Below are 12,580 nucleotides of genomic sequence, written 5' to 3'. Positions count from 1 at the left end.
TAATGAATTGGTAATTGAAAGATACATAGATTAAAAGCAGTTTACCTGGAGCATGCAGGGGGTGTGTGGTTGACACACAGCTTTGTTACCGGTGTGACAAAGTTTAAGACATTAATACTTTGTCAGTGGATGATACTGATAGAAACTTAAAGATTTTTGCTTAGAACAATACACACTTTGATTTCCACGATAAACTTACTAGGCAAATTCTATTAAAATTATTATTTGAGACACATATATATGGTATGTATATATTTATATATATATATAAAATATAAAAAATTTCTTTATATTTGATTTTTCAAATTCCACAGATATGTTAAATCTTTACGTAAGATCATGGTTGAAAATTGTAGCCCTACCATTTCCTGCTCAGTATGTAATCAGTGATAAATTGAAGCCAAAAGTCTTGGATAATCCATGAAATAAATGAACTTTGAATATTTTTTAGGCTTAAACTTGATACATAGGTCTATATGCTATGTGCTAAGCCGCTTCATTCACGTCTGACTCTTTGTGACCCTATGGACTATAGCCTGCTAACCTCCTCTGTCCATGGGATTCTTCAGGCAAGAATATTGGAGTAGGTTGTTATGCCCTCCTTCAGGGGATCTTCCTTGACCCAGGGATCCAACATGTGTCTCTTAGGTCTCCTGCATTAGCAGGCGGGTTCTTTATCACTGGTGCCAGCTGGGAAGCCCCGCAAGGATCCACATGGTGCCTGCGGTAAATGTCAGAAAGTTCAAGAACTCACTTTATGTCTTATGCCTGGGGGTTGGTGAGCGCTGTGAAGGTGGCTGATCTAGATTGAATGCAGCTGGATCTGGACTGAATTTAAGATCTGCTAATTCCTAATTCTGTAACTTGCCTAAAATATCTGAGCCTTAATCTCCTCATACAACTGTTGTAGATAATGACTACTGCGTCACAGAATAGTTGTGCAGCCTAAATGGAGTAAGTTATTCAAAGCTGGTACATTCCGTTTATAATGTCAAGGGAATACTGAAGTCAGATCAGGACCATTGTAAAGTTTCTTTGATTACTTTCAGCTTGGGTGAAGCTTTAAATTCTTAGTTAAATTCCTTCTCTAAAGCACTCATTTATTGTCTATTATTTTCCTAGTTATCTGGGTACACTGGGGAATTAAAATCATCCTCTAAAAATCATCCCATGGATATCAAAAGCTCATAAATTGTGAGATGCTAATAGGAAAGTCAAGATCTGCTCCAGCTTATTATTACTGGAGTGCACAGAGCTATCTTGGGAAAAGCAAGGGTTGGCTTGATTTCTCAGCATAAGATGCTTTGCAGATTTCAAAATATGTCACTCACTGTAAAAACCAATTCAGTTATTTACCAGCCCCACACATGCTAATCAGAGTTGAAAACATAAAGACCACGGGGAAGAAATGGACTGTTAGATTTCTGTTACCAGCGCTGGTGTTAAGAAATAACCAGAGCTTGCATGAGCCTATGCCCTCAGTTTTATCGGGAATCAGGAACTGAATATTTAGAAACTAATTACAATTCATTAAGATGACTAAAAGAGCTATGGCAGTTTGGGGTTCTATTTTTATCAGTTTAATCGATCTCTCCAATGAAAAGTAGGAAACAGGTTTTCAGTTTTGACAAACAAGGTGAAAGCTTTGCCGTGGGAACAGAATGAGACATGTTGGGAGCAGCTGTGAGGTTCTAGATTTTTTAAAATAAGCAGCTACTGTGTTCTGAATTTAGGGCTTCCCAGGTGGTACTTGCCTGGAGAATCCCAGGGACGGCGGGGCCTTGTGGGCTGCCGTCTATGGGGTCGCACAGAGTCGGACACGACTTAAGTGACTTAGCAGCAGCAGCAGCAGATGGTACTAGTGGTAAAGAACCCACCTGCCAGTGCTGGAGACGCAAGAAAGGCAGGCTCAATCCCTGGGTCAGGAAGATCCCCTGGAGGAGGGCATGGCAACCCACTCCAGTGTTCTGGCTTGGAGAATCCCATGGACAGAGGAGCCTGGTGGGCTACAGTCCATGGGGTCTCAGAGTTGAATACGGCTGAAGTGACTTAGCATGCGCGCATCCTGAATATGAGGGCATTCATGACTGAGGAGGTGGAGGTGGAGAGGAAAGTTGATGTATTTTGGCAGATGGGCTGACGAAAGATAAATGGTAAGGTGTCTGCCTCCTGATGTGTAAATCTCTATTCACTGTTACCAAATAGAAAACAGCACTCTTATGATGAGAACAGCTTTTATTCCAAATGTGTGTTTGTGTATATATGTATTTTTGTATATGTCTTCAGATTGTATGCAAAATGTTAATGGCTTTACTTAGTAGAGATTGGGTTAAATATTTACTTCCAGCTAAGTATAACCATATGCCTACACTTTAAAAATAGTAACAATTCTAAAGAGAGTAAAGCAAATGAACAATTTAGAAAATATCAAAGCTTGCCTAGATTGGTTGCTAGTGGAGGTAACTGGATAACACTGACATTATTTCGGTTTAGTCCAACTCATGTTAAATAGGCCCCTCCCCTGGGCAGGGTTCTGTCTGGGTGTGTAGTGACAAACCTGGCCACGTCATCAGCAAATCAGCTCAGCTCCCTTACAACCAGAGAGTACCCGGGGGCGGGGGGGGGGGGGGGGGGGGGGGGCGGGCACAGCCACCATGGCCCCGGCCTTGGCATCGTCCCGTGTGAGAAGGGAGGTTTCTTGAATTTACCCATGCCCTTTAGAGCCTTATAATACAGAAGAGAAGCTTGCACGTTGGTGAGACAGGACACACATACACATACAGATCAGTTTGCTTACATCAACAATTTTCTTTTGTAAGTAAAAAACGATGGGAGTTAATTTTTTACAGGAATTTTTTCCCTACTTAACTGTAGTTGTTTTAGTTTGTAAGACAGTGAAAGAAATATCTCTTGCTTTTCATTTTCTACTTGTATTTTTCTTTGCCTTGGACTGTACGTGGTCACAGAGACAAATACTGGACACCTAGCACAAATGCAGCCATAGCAGAGATAAAGCAGTAGAAAGTCAGCTCAAGTGAAGGAGCTTCAAACTCTGGGCTCTATTAGACAGGAAAATGTGTATTTCAATAAAGAGTTGTTGAGGCCACAGCAGGCATCTGCACAAAGTTGCAGGGTCAGCATTTTTTTCAGATAGTATCATGGATGAGTAGTTAAGTAAGTAAAGATATTCAGTCCCAGCAGGATCTTGGGGAAATGAGGTTTGTGTTTTCTACTCCTTGGACATGGGGGCAAATCAGTCTTGATTCTGCTGTGGCCTTCTCTTGAGTGCCGCCTCCCTAAGTTCTGCTTCTGTTACTTTGAAAATCATTTTGTTGAAATGACCTTTGTATCAGTGGTACCCTTAGGATAAATTTAAATGCTTTTCTTAAAAAAAAAAAAAAAAATTTTTTTTTTTTTTTTTAGTGTGGACCATTTTTAAAGTCTTTATTGAACTTGTTACAAGATTGCTTCTATTTTATGTTTTGGTTTTTTGGCCATAAGGCATGTGAGATCTTAGCTCCCCAACCAGGGATCGAACCCATACCACTTGTGTTGGAGGGGAAGTCTTTAACTACTAGACCACCAGGGAAATCCCTAAATGCTTTTCTAAAAATATAATTTTCTCCAATAATTCCTTCAGTTCAGAAGGTATGAGGTGTTGGGAACTTTCTTGGTAAACACTTCCTATTCTTTACCTTATTGATTTATTTTTTTCACAACAAATGGCCCTTTCCAAATGGGTAATATTTCTCTCAGCTTTGAGCTCCTAGCTTGCTTTCCTGATACTGATTTAATTTGGGGACAGTCAAAGCAAACAGACCCACCAGTTCAGTTCAGTCGCTCAGTCATGTCCGACTCTTTGCGACCCCATGAACCGCAGCACGTCCCGCCTCCCTGTCCATCACCAACTCCCAGAGTCCACCCAAACACATGTCCATTGTGTTGGTGATGCCATCCAACCATCTCATCCTCTGTTATCCCCTTCTCCTCCTGCCCTCAATCTTTCCCAGCATCGGGGTCTTTTCAAATGAGTCAGCTCTCCACATCAGGTGGCCAAAGTATTGGAGTTTCAGCTTCAACATCAGTCCTTCCAATGAACACGCAGGACTGATCTCCTTTAGGATGGACTGGTTGGATCTCCTTACAGTCCAAGGGACTCTCAAGGATCTTCTCCAACACCACAGTTCAAAAGCATCAATTCTTTGGCTCTCAGCTTTCTTTATAGTCCAACTCTCACATCCATGCATGACCACTGGAAAAACCATAGCCTTGACTAGATGGACCTTTGTTGGCAAAGTAATGTCTCTGCTTTTTAATATGCTATCTAGGTTGCTCATAACTTTCCTTCCAAGGAGCAAGTGTCTTTTAATTTCCTGGTTGCAATCACCATCCGCAGCCACTGTTTCCACTGTTTCCCCATCTATTTCCCATGAAGTGATGGGACCAGATGCCATGATCTTAGTTTTCTGAATATTGAGCTTTAAGCCAACTTTTTCACTCTCTTCTTTCCCTTTCATCAAGAGGCTCTTTAGTTGTTCTTCACTTTCTGCCATAAGGGTGGTGTCATCTGCATATCTGGGGTTATTGATATTTCTCCCGGCAATCTTGATTCCAGCTTGTGCTTCCTCCAGCCTAGCATTTCTCATGATGTACTCTGCATAGAAGTTAAAAAAGCAGGATGATAATGTACAGCCTTGACGTGCTCCTTTCCCAATTTGGAACCAGTCTGTTGTTCCATGTCCAGTTCTAACTGTTGCTTCCTGACCTGTATACAGGTTTCTCAAGAAGCAGGTCAGGTGGTCTGGTATTCCCATCTCTTTCAGAATTTTCCAGTTTATTGTGATCCACACAGTCAAAGGCTTTGGCATAGCCAATAAAGCAGACATAGATGTTTTTATGGAAAAACAGACCCACAGAGACAGATAAAACTCTGTACATGTGAGTAGCGGAACTGTTATCTTTTTTAAGAACTTACAGAATGAGGGCAGGATCTTTTGAAATTGGAGGCTGCATTGTGTAGTGGTTATTAGCATACATAAATTTGGACAGGTTATTAAGTCTGTAAGCTTTTTCAATTCATTTTTTAAAATTATAATAATAATAGTATCTAATAGTATCTAATGTTGTTGTGTATTAGAAATTGGAAAGCATTTAAAATAACGCCTATTGCATTGTGCTCAGTAATAAATGGTTATCGTTGTGGCCGTGATCAATCTGGATATTTTTATCTTGATTAGTATATATTTTAGGGTTTTGTCAGATGGAAAGCTTCATTTGAATTTGAGATATCTTAAGAGGCAAATGAGACTGTAAAATTTTTCTATGATAATGTCTCTGATTTTCATTGAATTGATTTAAATCACACAAAAGTCACAGGGACTCAAGGGCCTTGAGAGTAGGGGCATGTTAGAGCTTTATTCGGAGTAGGTGCTCAGCAAATTTGGACAGAGCTCTGGGTTCTGGGTTTCTTTCTTTTTAAAAAAAAAATAATAATTTTGGGCTGCGCTGGATCCTCATCACTGCATGCGGTCTTTCCCTGTTTGCAGCAAGCGGGGACTACTCCTCACTGTGGTGCTTGGGCTTCTCATCTCGGTGGCTTCTCTTGTTGTGACGCATGGGTTTAGTTGCTCGGCAACAAGTGGCATATTCCCAGACCAGGGATCTAACCTGTGTCTCCTGCATTGGCAGGTGGATTCTTTACCACTGATCCACCAGGGAAGCCCTGTTGCAGAATTTTAGCAGGCAGTGACTGCTGGTTACAGATAGATGAGTGGTTCTAGGCAGGCTTTCTTTGGGTGGGTGAGTGAGTGGGTAGGCAGTGGGACAGGCTTCTTCCTACCTCAGAGTGCTGTTTTTATATTGCGCTTGTTATATGAAGGATTGCATGATGAAATTTGATTTGACTGGCGCATATTACCCCGGTAACATTTTAGCTTTCTAAAGAAATTGGCTCCTAAGGAATTGGCCGATTGCCCTGAGGCATTCGCCTCTGGCTTAGGAAAGGCATGGTTTGGGTTGAGTTATTTTAACCTCTCTGAGCCTTGGTACCATTATCCTTAAAGCGTAAGGCGGGAAGAGCAGGGGTCACACCAGCAATGTCTCTCTTCCTAGGACAGCTGCTTCTCTGCTTTCTTCCCATTGGCCAGAAGTGAATCACGTGACCCCTGCTTGCCTCACAGGGAACCGGAGAAGTACCCGGTTCACTTTTCTATTCTTTCTGGCGGCTCTTGGTGCCACCGTTTTCCTTTCTTTCAAGCAGAACAGCGATTGATTGTGGGCATTAGGCTGCCTCTAGGGACTGCTGTGTGTGAGAAGTACTGTTTTATTAAGCATATAGCAGAATCTACATGCCTAGTCAGTAGTAGGCATGTGAAAAATCATGTGTTTTCTCATGTCTGTTTCACTGTGGATTGCTGGATGCATTAAAAGTGTTTTAGGAGATAATAAACCCATATTTAATATAGATTTTAGCTTAGGGTGTATCTCATTTTCAAAAATGTTAAAATGTAAAAAAAAAAAATTGGATGTTGTGGAATTAAGGAGCTACGAAAGTAGATAGGATGAGCCTGAAATTTTAATTTTTTTTTTTTTCTTTTAAAGCAGGGCATAAACATTGCTTGGCTTCAATTACTCAGATAAAAGAAATGTTCATTTTGAGGGATACATATACTCTGCTTTTAATGCAATAATTTGGGGGAATTATTTTAAAATTAATTTTGTAAGGCTGCCAAAATACATATTTTTATATAACGGTAGCAAGAATAACAATAAAAACTTTATTTAATAAAAAGAGTATTGAAAATTTTCTAAATCACTCACAGATGCAAAGGGCATTTTTCAAGACCTTTTTAAAAAAAAAAAAAATCATGCTGAGTCAGGCTCCTGATCTCATAGGATGTATTAGGGAGGGTACTGTTTTCAGCTCCGAGTGTCCTGATCAATCCTGTTATTTTTATTTCAATTCAGTTAATGAGTCAAATAGGGTATTGGTGATCTAAGACTAAGGTCAAGGTATTGTCAGTATAAATCTCTCTAAGAAAATATTAGGTTCTTATTTTTATGCAATAGCCAGTTTTTTCCTTGTTAACTAATTTTACCTAATTTCTCAGATTTTTTTTCTCTTAATGTAGTAGTTTGTATGCATCACATTTCTTGTAGTGTTTGTGTTAATGTCATGCCAGCCGGATGTTGTTTATAGTTCCTAAAGAGGTGTTAATACTTCTAAAACAACAGAAAACTAAAACTGAAAAATCCAGATTTGTGGAGAGTTATATTCTGAGCTGGAAGCCTCAGTGAATGAATTGCATAATTTTAATAAAATAATGCTGTCACCAGTGGTTTTAAAATCCAGTATTCAGATACATGTGCAATATGCAGCGTCCTTTATCAGTGATTTTCTCAGTCTAAATCTGTGCCAATTTGTTCATATTCACACCCACACATACACACACATGCATATACACATATAAACACATGTACAGACATGTAAACATATAAACATACTTTTCACATATATAAATTGTATATTTTATATAAAAGTATATTTTAGCAGATTATGAAATGGCCTTAGAGAAGAAAATATGTATCCATAAATAAAGGCACGGTTAAGCAATCCTGCTGGGAAATGTACGATTCCAAAAAAAATAGACATTTGGTTCTATTATTGCTGTGTGTTTCACAGATATAAACTCTTTGGTTTAGTTGGCAAAGAAGTTTATTAGGTTAGAAATCAGTTCCTTAAATTACAGTCTTTGCTAAAGTGCAGTGCATTTAAAGAAACTTTCTCAGAATTAGAGGGTCAAATATTACAGTTTTCTGAAAAAGACCCTGGACATTTATGATGGTAGGGTGAGTTAATTCTGTTTCCCTGGGTGAAGTCTCACTGTGAGGACACAATACACCACTTTGGCTGAGATGCAATTTCCAATAAATTATGAAAATTATTGCTTCCAGTGCTGGGCTCTGTAAATCTCATGGGAAATAACTTGAAACTATGTGATAGATTTGAAATTAATTCCTATCATCCTCCCTCGCCCCCGCCACCACTTCCCTGAAGTAACCAGCCTCTGTTTACAAGATGTACCATTATTTCTTGGCCATCAAGAAAGGCAAGCCAATGTAGTCCTGTTTTGCAGAATGAGACTGCTGTGATAAAAATCTCGTCCATACATGGTTGTTAGGGTTGAACTTGCCTGGAGAATCCCAGGGACGGGGGAGCCTGGTGGGCTGCCATCTATGGGGTTGCACAGAGTCGGACACGACTGAAGCAACTTAGCAGCAGCAGCAGGGCTGAACTGAATTCAGCAAGCTCTGATTTTGGGAGTTGGACAGAGTGGCCTGTGCTTCTTTCAGAAGCTAAAGAGTTGCTCTTTGACCCTTTCTCCTGGTCCTTGTCTTTCTCTGGCTTCCTCTAGTGATGCTCAGCAAAGAATGTGATGATTGGGATTTTCCCCTTTGCCAGATGAGGTGAGTTTTGTAATGAAGAGTTTCAAATTAAACCCCTGTTCTCAACCTTGCAAAATCCTGGTTGGACACAGGTGAAACGTGCCTGCCATTTGCAGACTTAACTGGTTGAAGAAATGGTGAGTAACTCATTATGCTTCTAAACCAGACTTGGGGTCCACTCGCCTATCTGCTGCCTCTGGCTTGTGGTGAAGGAAAGTGCAGTGTTTATTGTGAGGCAGCAGACAAGGAGTCCAGGAAGCTAATGCTCAAAATACCCCTGAGCTCCCTCGATGGGTTTCAGCAAAGAATTTTAAAGACAAGGGTGAGGAAACAGTGTCACGCGGCAGGGTTATGTGATCAGCTCGAGCACAGTTCTCTGATTGGTCGATGGTGGGATAACAGAGGAGTATCAGGCCATCTGGGGGCTGTGTGCTCACAACCATCACGTTAGTCTTCTTTCTGATGGAGATTTTAGCATCTATAAAACAACTCAGGAAATGCGCGTCAGATAAGGTTGTCTGGGAACCTCAGAGATGGGGGACCGTTTGTCCCCGAAGGCCCCACAGCGTCCCCCCGCTTTGCAGTTCTATTGCACATGTTGGGAAAGACTGTTCTTAAAAGTGGGGAGAGACAGGAGGTGAGTGTTTTGGAAATCTCTGTGGATAAAGCAGAGATGCTCAGCGTGTATGAATGCCATGCTTTTTGTTCGTTTCTTGAATCATTTTTATTTTATCATTTGTGTGTTTCTGGCTGCACTGGGTTTTTGGTGCTGCTCGTGGGCCTCCTCTACTTTGGCTACTAGCAGGGGCTACTCTGTAGTTGCAGTGCACGGGCTCCTCATCACGGTCAAGAGTATAGGCTCTAGGGCGCTTGGGCTTTAGTCGTGGTCCGCTGGCTCAGCCGCTCTGAGGCATATGGGATCCTCCCAGACTAGGAATAAAACAGATGTCCCCGGCACTGGCAGGTGGACCCTCGACCATCAGACCACCGGGTAAGTCCCTATGAGGGCCATTCATAAAGGATTTGAATTTGAATGTGGCAGCTACCCTCTGAGATCAGAAACACCTAACCTGTGCATGTTCTGAATTCACCTCCTGCTTCGTGAGTATCTGTCTGCGACTGGGGAGGGGTATGGATAGGCCTGGCCTCTGCTGGCCCTCCGTAGGCCGCGAGGCTTCACTGGGGTAAGGGCTGTCTTGTTCAGTCCCTAAGTCATGTCTGACTCTGTGACCTCATGGACTGCAGCTCCTCTGTCCTCCAGTATCTCCCGGAGTTTGCTCAAATTCATGTCCATTGAGTCTGTGATGCTATCTACCGGTCTCATCCTCTGCCACCCTCTTCTCTTTTTGCGCTCAATCTTTCCCAGCATCACAGTCTTTTCCTGTGAGTCATCTCTTTGCATCAGGTGGCCGAAGGGTTGGAGCTTCAGCATCAGTCCTTCCAATGAATATTCAGGGTTGATTTCCTTTAGGATTGACTGGTTTGATCTCCTTGCTGTCTAAGGGACTCTTCAAGAGTCTTCTCCAGCACCAATTTGAAAGCATCAATTCTTTGGCGCTCAGCCTTCTTTATGGTCCAACTCTCACATCTGTACATGACTACTGGAAAAACCGTAGCTTTGCCTATATAGACTTGTGCTAGTGATCTTCTTTTTCTCCTTTTGGGACCGATTTTTCCAAGCATCCTCCTTAACTTTTTGTATTACCTGTGGTAGATTGTCAGTTCTCTTTCAGTTGTGCTTCAGTGGTTGAAAAAGATGTAAGCGTTTAACCCTGCTTTGTTCATTTCTAACCAAATAACAGGGAATTTTGTAAAGATGTAGCAGATTAATAAAAACAAATGCATGTGTGCAATACTTGGAGCTCTTGGAAAGTGGTTCTGAATACTTTTAATCCTAACATGGGGATGGTGCCCAGACTGGAATTCTATGAAAGGGGAGGCACTGTGAGCTGAGTCCCCTGGGATTTCCATGCAGCCCCCATAGAAAGCTTATGCTATTCTCCATAAAGTTAGAGTCATAGAAAGTTTTTTTTTTTTTTTTCCTCTCTCCTCCAGCCCTTTTCTTTCTAGTCTTCCTCCTCTGGTGCCAAGATGAGTCAGACCTGGGAGGTCCCCATGTCCTAATAGCTGTCCAGGCCACTATGGGCCTAGGAGGAGCTCTGGATGTCAGCTCCTCACTTATGCTTGGAGTAGGGCTCATCTGAAGGTGGCCTTCCATGGAGAACTGGGGGTGTTACTGAACTCAGTTGCTCACCACTCAGAAATCAGTACTCGAGAGAGGGGGCAGATGCTGGCAGAAAGGAAAGTTGCCTTTAATCAGAATGCGGGCAGTCTGGGCAGATGGTGGCCTCATTGTCCTTGCAAAAACCGGTTCCAAAGATTCTGCTCAGCTATGAAAGTTTTTGAAGGGGAAAGGGAAGTCATCTCATCTAATCATTGAGATGGGGGGTCAGTGTCATTTCCACCGCTTACTGCATGCAGGCTTGCTGACTTCTTGTGATCCTTCCCGAGATGCTTGCCTTGTTCACAGTTTGTTTGTGAGATTACTGAAGGGGAAGCCAGGGAAGAGATCAGGCCATCTGCTAATTACTTAGTCTTCAGTTCTACTTGTACAGAAGGAACCAACAGGTTAGGCAGAGCATTGTACGATCAGCAGTTTGAAAGGTGTGCTTGAGCTCGAGATGAGTAGAGCAGGGGTGCATGGTTTAAGGTTCGTGCCAAGGCACAGGGTGCCTCCTGCCACAAGCTGCTTCCGAGGGCACCCTATGCTAGGAGCCCAGGGTCTTGCTGGGGCGTCTTCCTGATTGGATTGGGCCGGGGACACCTGTGGCCCTTATACCCAGCCCCCACCCCGCTTCCTGTGTGTGGCCGTGACCAGCCCTTCTCCTTCCTGCCTCCTAATGAAACCTGACATCACTCGGCTCCCCAGTCCACAGAGGGCAGCCAGGACCCACAGACCCCCAGCTTCTGAAGGACAAAGACAACCCAACACACCAGCCCCTGTTCCTGGAAAGATAGAGCTGGGCACAGAGTGGTGAGGGAGACTCGTTCACCCGTGATGAACGTGATATATTTCATTGTCAGTCTTACAAGGTGTTGGTGGGCTTGTTAGCATGTCCGCTTTTCCAAGGATTTGAGTGAAGGAAGCTAGACTGCTCTGACCCATTTTGGAGTGTGATTATTCCCTTTATTTATTTTTTATAGTGGATTTAAAAGAATATTTATTTGACTGTCTGGTCTTAGTTGAAGCACACAGGCTCTTCCTTGTGTCACGTGGGGCCTTTCGTTCTGGTGCACAATCTCTGGTTGTGACATGGGCTCTCTAGCTGTGGTGCGTGGGCTTAGTTGCCCCCCAGCATGTGGGATCCTAGTTCCCCAATCAGGGATCGAGCCCACTTCCTCACCATTGCAAGGCAGATTCTTCACCACTGCACCATCAGGAAGGTCCCTGGTTATCCTCTTTAGATGTGTCGAATTAGTAGGAAAAGGCCACACTATAGGACCCTTTTTGCTGATTCTACTTGTTAATAAGAGCCTCATCACAAAAGTTCATGAGCTTTCAAGAGTCTCCAGAGGTGTTCATAGAGACTGCTGGATGAGAAAACCAAAGCCAAGCAGCACGTTACCCTGGAGCTTGGGCAGCCCGAGCCGATGGTCCACCTGCTCTTCCAGAGTCAGCATCCTATGATTCCGTGAGAGCTGCTAACTGCAGACTTGAAGGGAAGAGTCCATGCTTTGAACTGAGATGTGATGTGGCGCTACTCGCTATAAATAGGAGACCTTTTCTAGTCTTTGCAGCGTCACCAGCACGTGTGTGGCCCTGGGTGTGGTTCCAAGTCCCCCTGACGCATCGTCAGTCCATTCAGTGTTAACCCTTGGTGATGCCTGGTGTGCTGCAGTCCATAGGGTTGCAAAGGGTCGGACAAGACTGAGCAGCTGAACAACAGCAACTTCTTGATGCCTCTTCAGTTCAGTTCAGTCATGTCCAACTCTTGGCAACCCCATGAACTGCAGCACACAGGCCTCCCCGTCCATCACCAACTCTCAGAGTCCGCCCAAACCCATGTCCATCGAGTCGGTGATGCCATCCAGCCATCTCATCCTCTGTCGTCCCCTTCTTCTCTTGCCCTCAATC

The 12,580-nt window shown here is 43.0% G+C and overlaps 1 protein-coding gene and 1 long non-coding RNA gene across 11 annotated transcripts in view; both read left to right on the top strand.

Annotated features, from left to right (window-relative positions):
* LOC129624822 (translation initiation factor IF-2-like) overlaps positions 1–12,580 on the top strand; it is a 353,245-nt gene that overhangs the window by 172,273 nt on the left and 168,392 nt on the right. The gene's annotated exons all lie outside the window — the stretch shown is intronic.
* Positions 1–12,580, top strand: part of LOC129624303 (uncharacterized) — a 60,979-nt gene that overhangs the window by 5,390 nt on the left and 43,009 nt on the right. For 6 of the 10 annotated variants that reach the window (XR_008700867.1, XR_008700869.1, XR_008700862.1 and 3 more), the window contains exon 3: positions 8,415–8,466. The exons of the other annotated variants lie outside the window; for them this stretch is intronic. This is a non-coding gene — a long non-coding RNA (uncharacterized LOC129624303). The remainder of the gene's footprint in view (positions 1–8,414; positions 8,467–12,580) is intronic. 10 annotated transcript variants of the gene reach the window in all.

The sequence above is a fragment of the Bubalus kerabau genome, chromosome 12 (assembly GCF_029407905.1).
Source record: "Bubalus kerabau isolate K-KA32 ecotype Philippines breed swamp buffalo chromosome 12, PCC_UOA_SB_1v2, whole genome shotgun sequence".
NCBI lineage: Eukaryota > Metazoa > Chordata > Mammalia > Artiodactyla > Bovidae > Bubalus > Bubalus kerabau.
The sequence above is the reverse complement of the archived record's forward strand: the minus strand, read 5'-3'. Positions and strand labels throughout refer to the sequence as shown.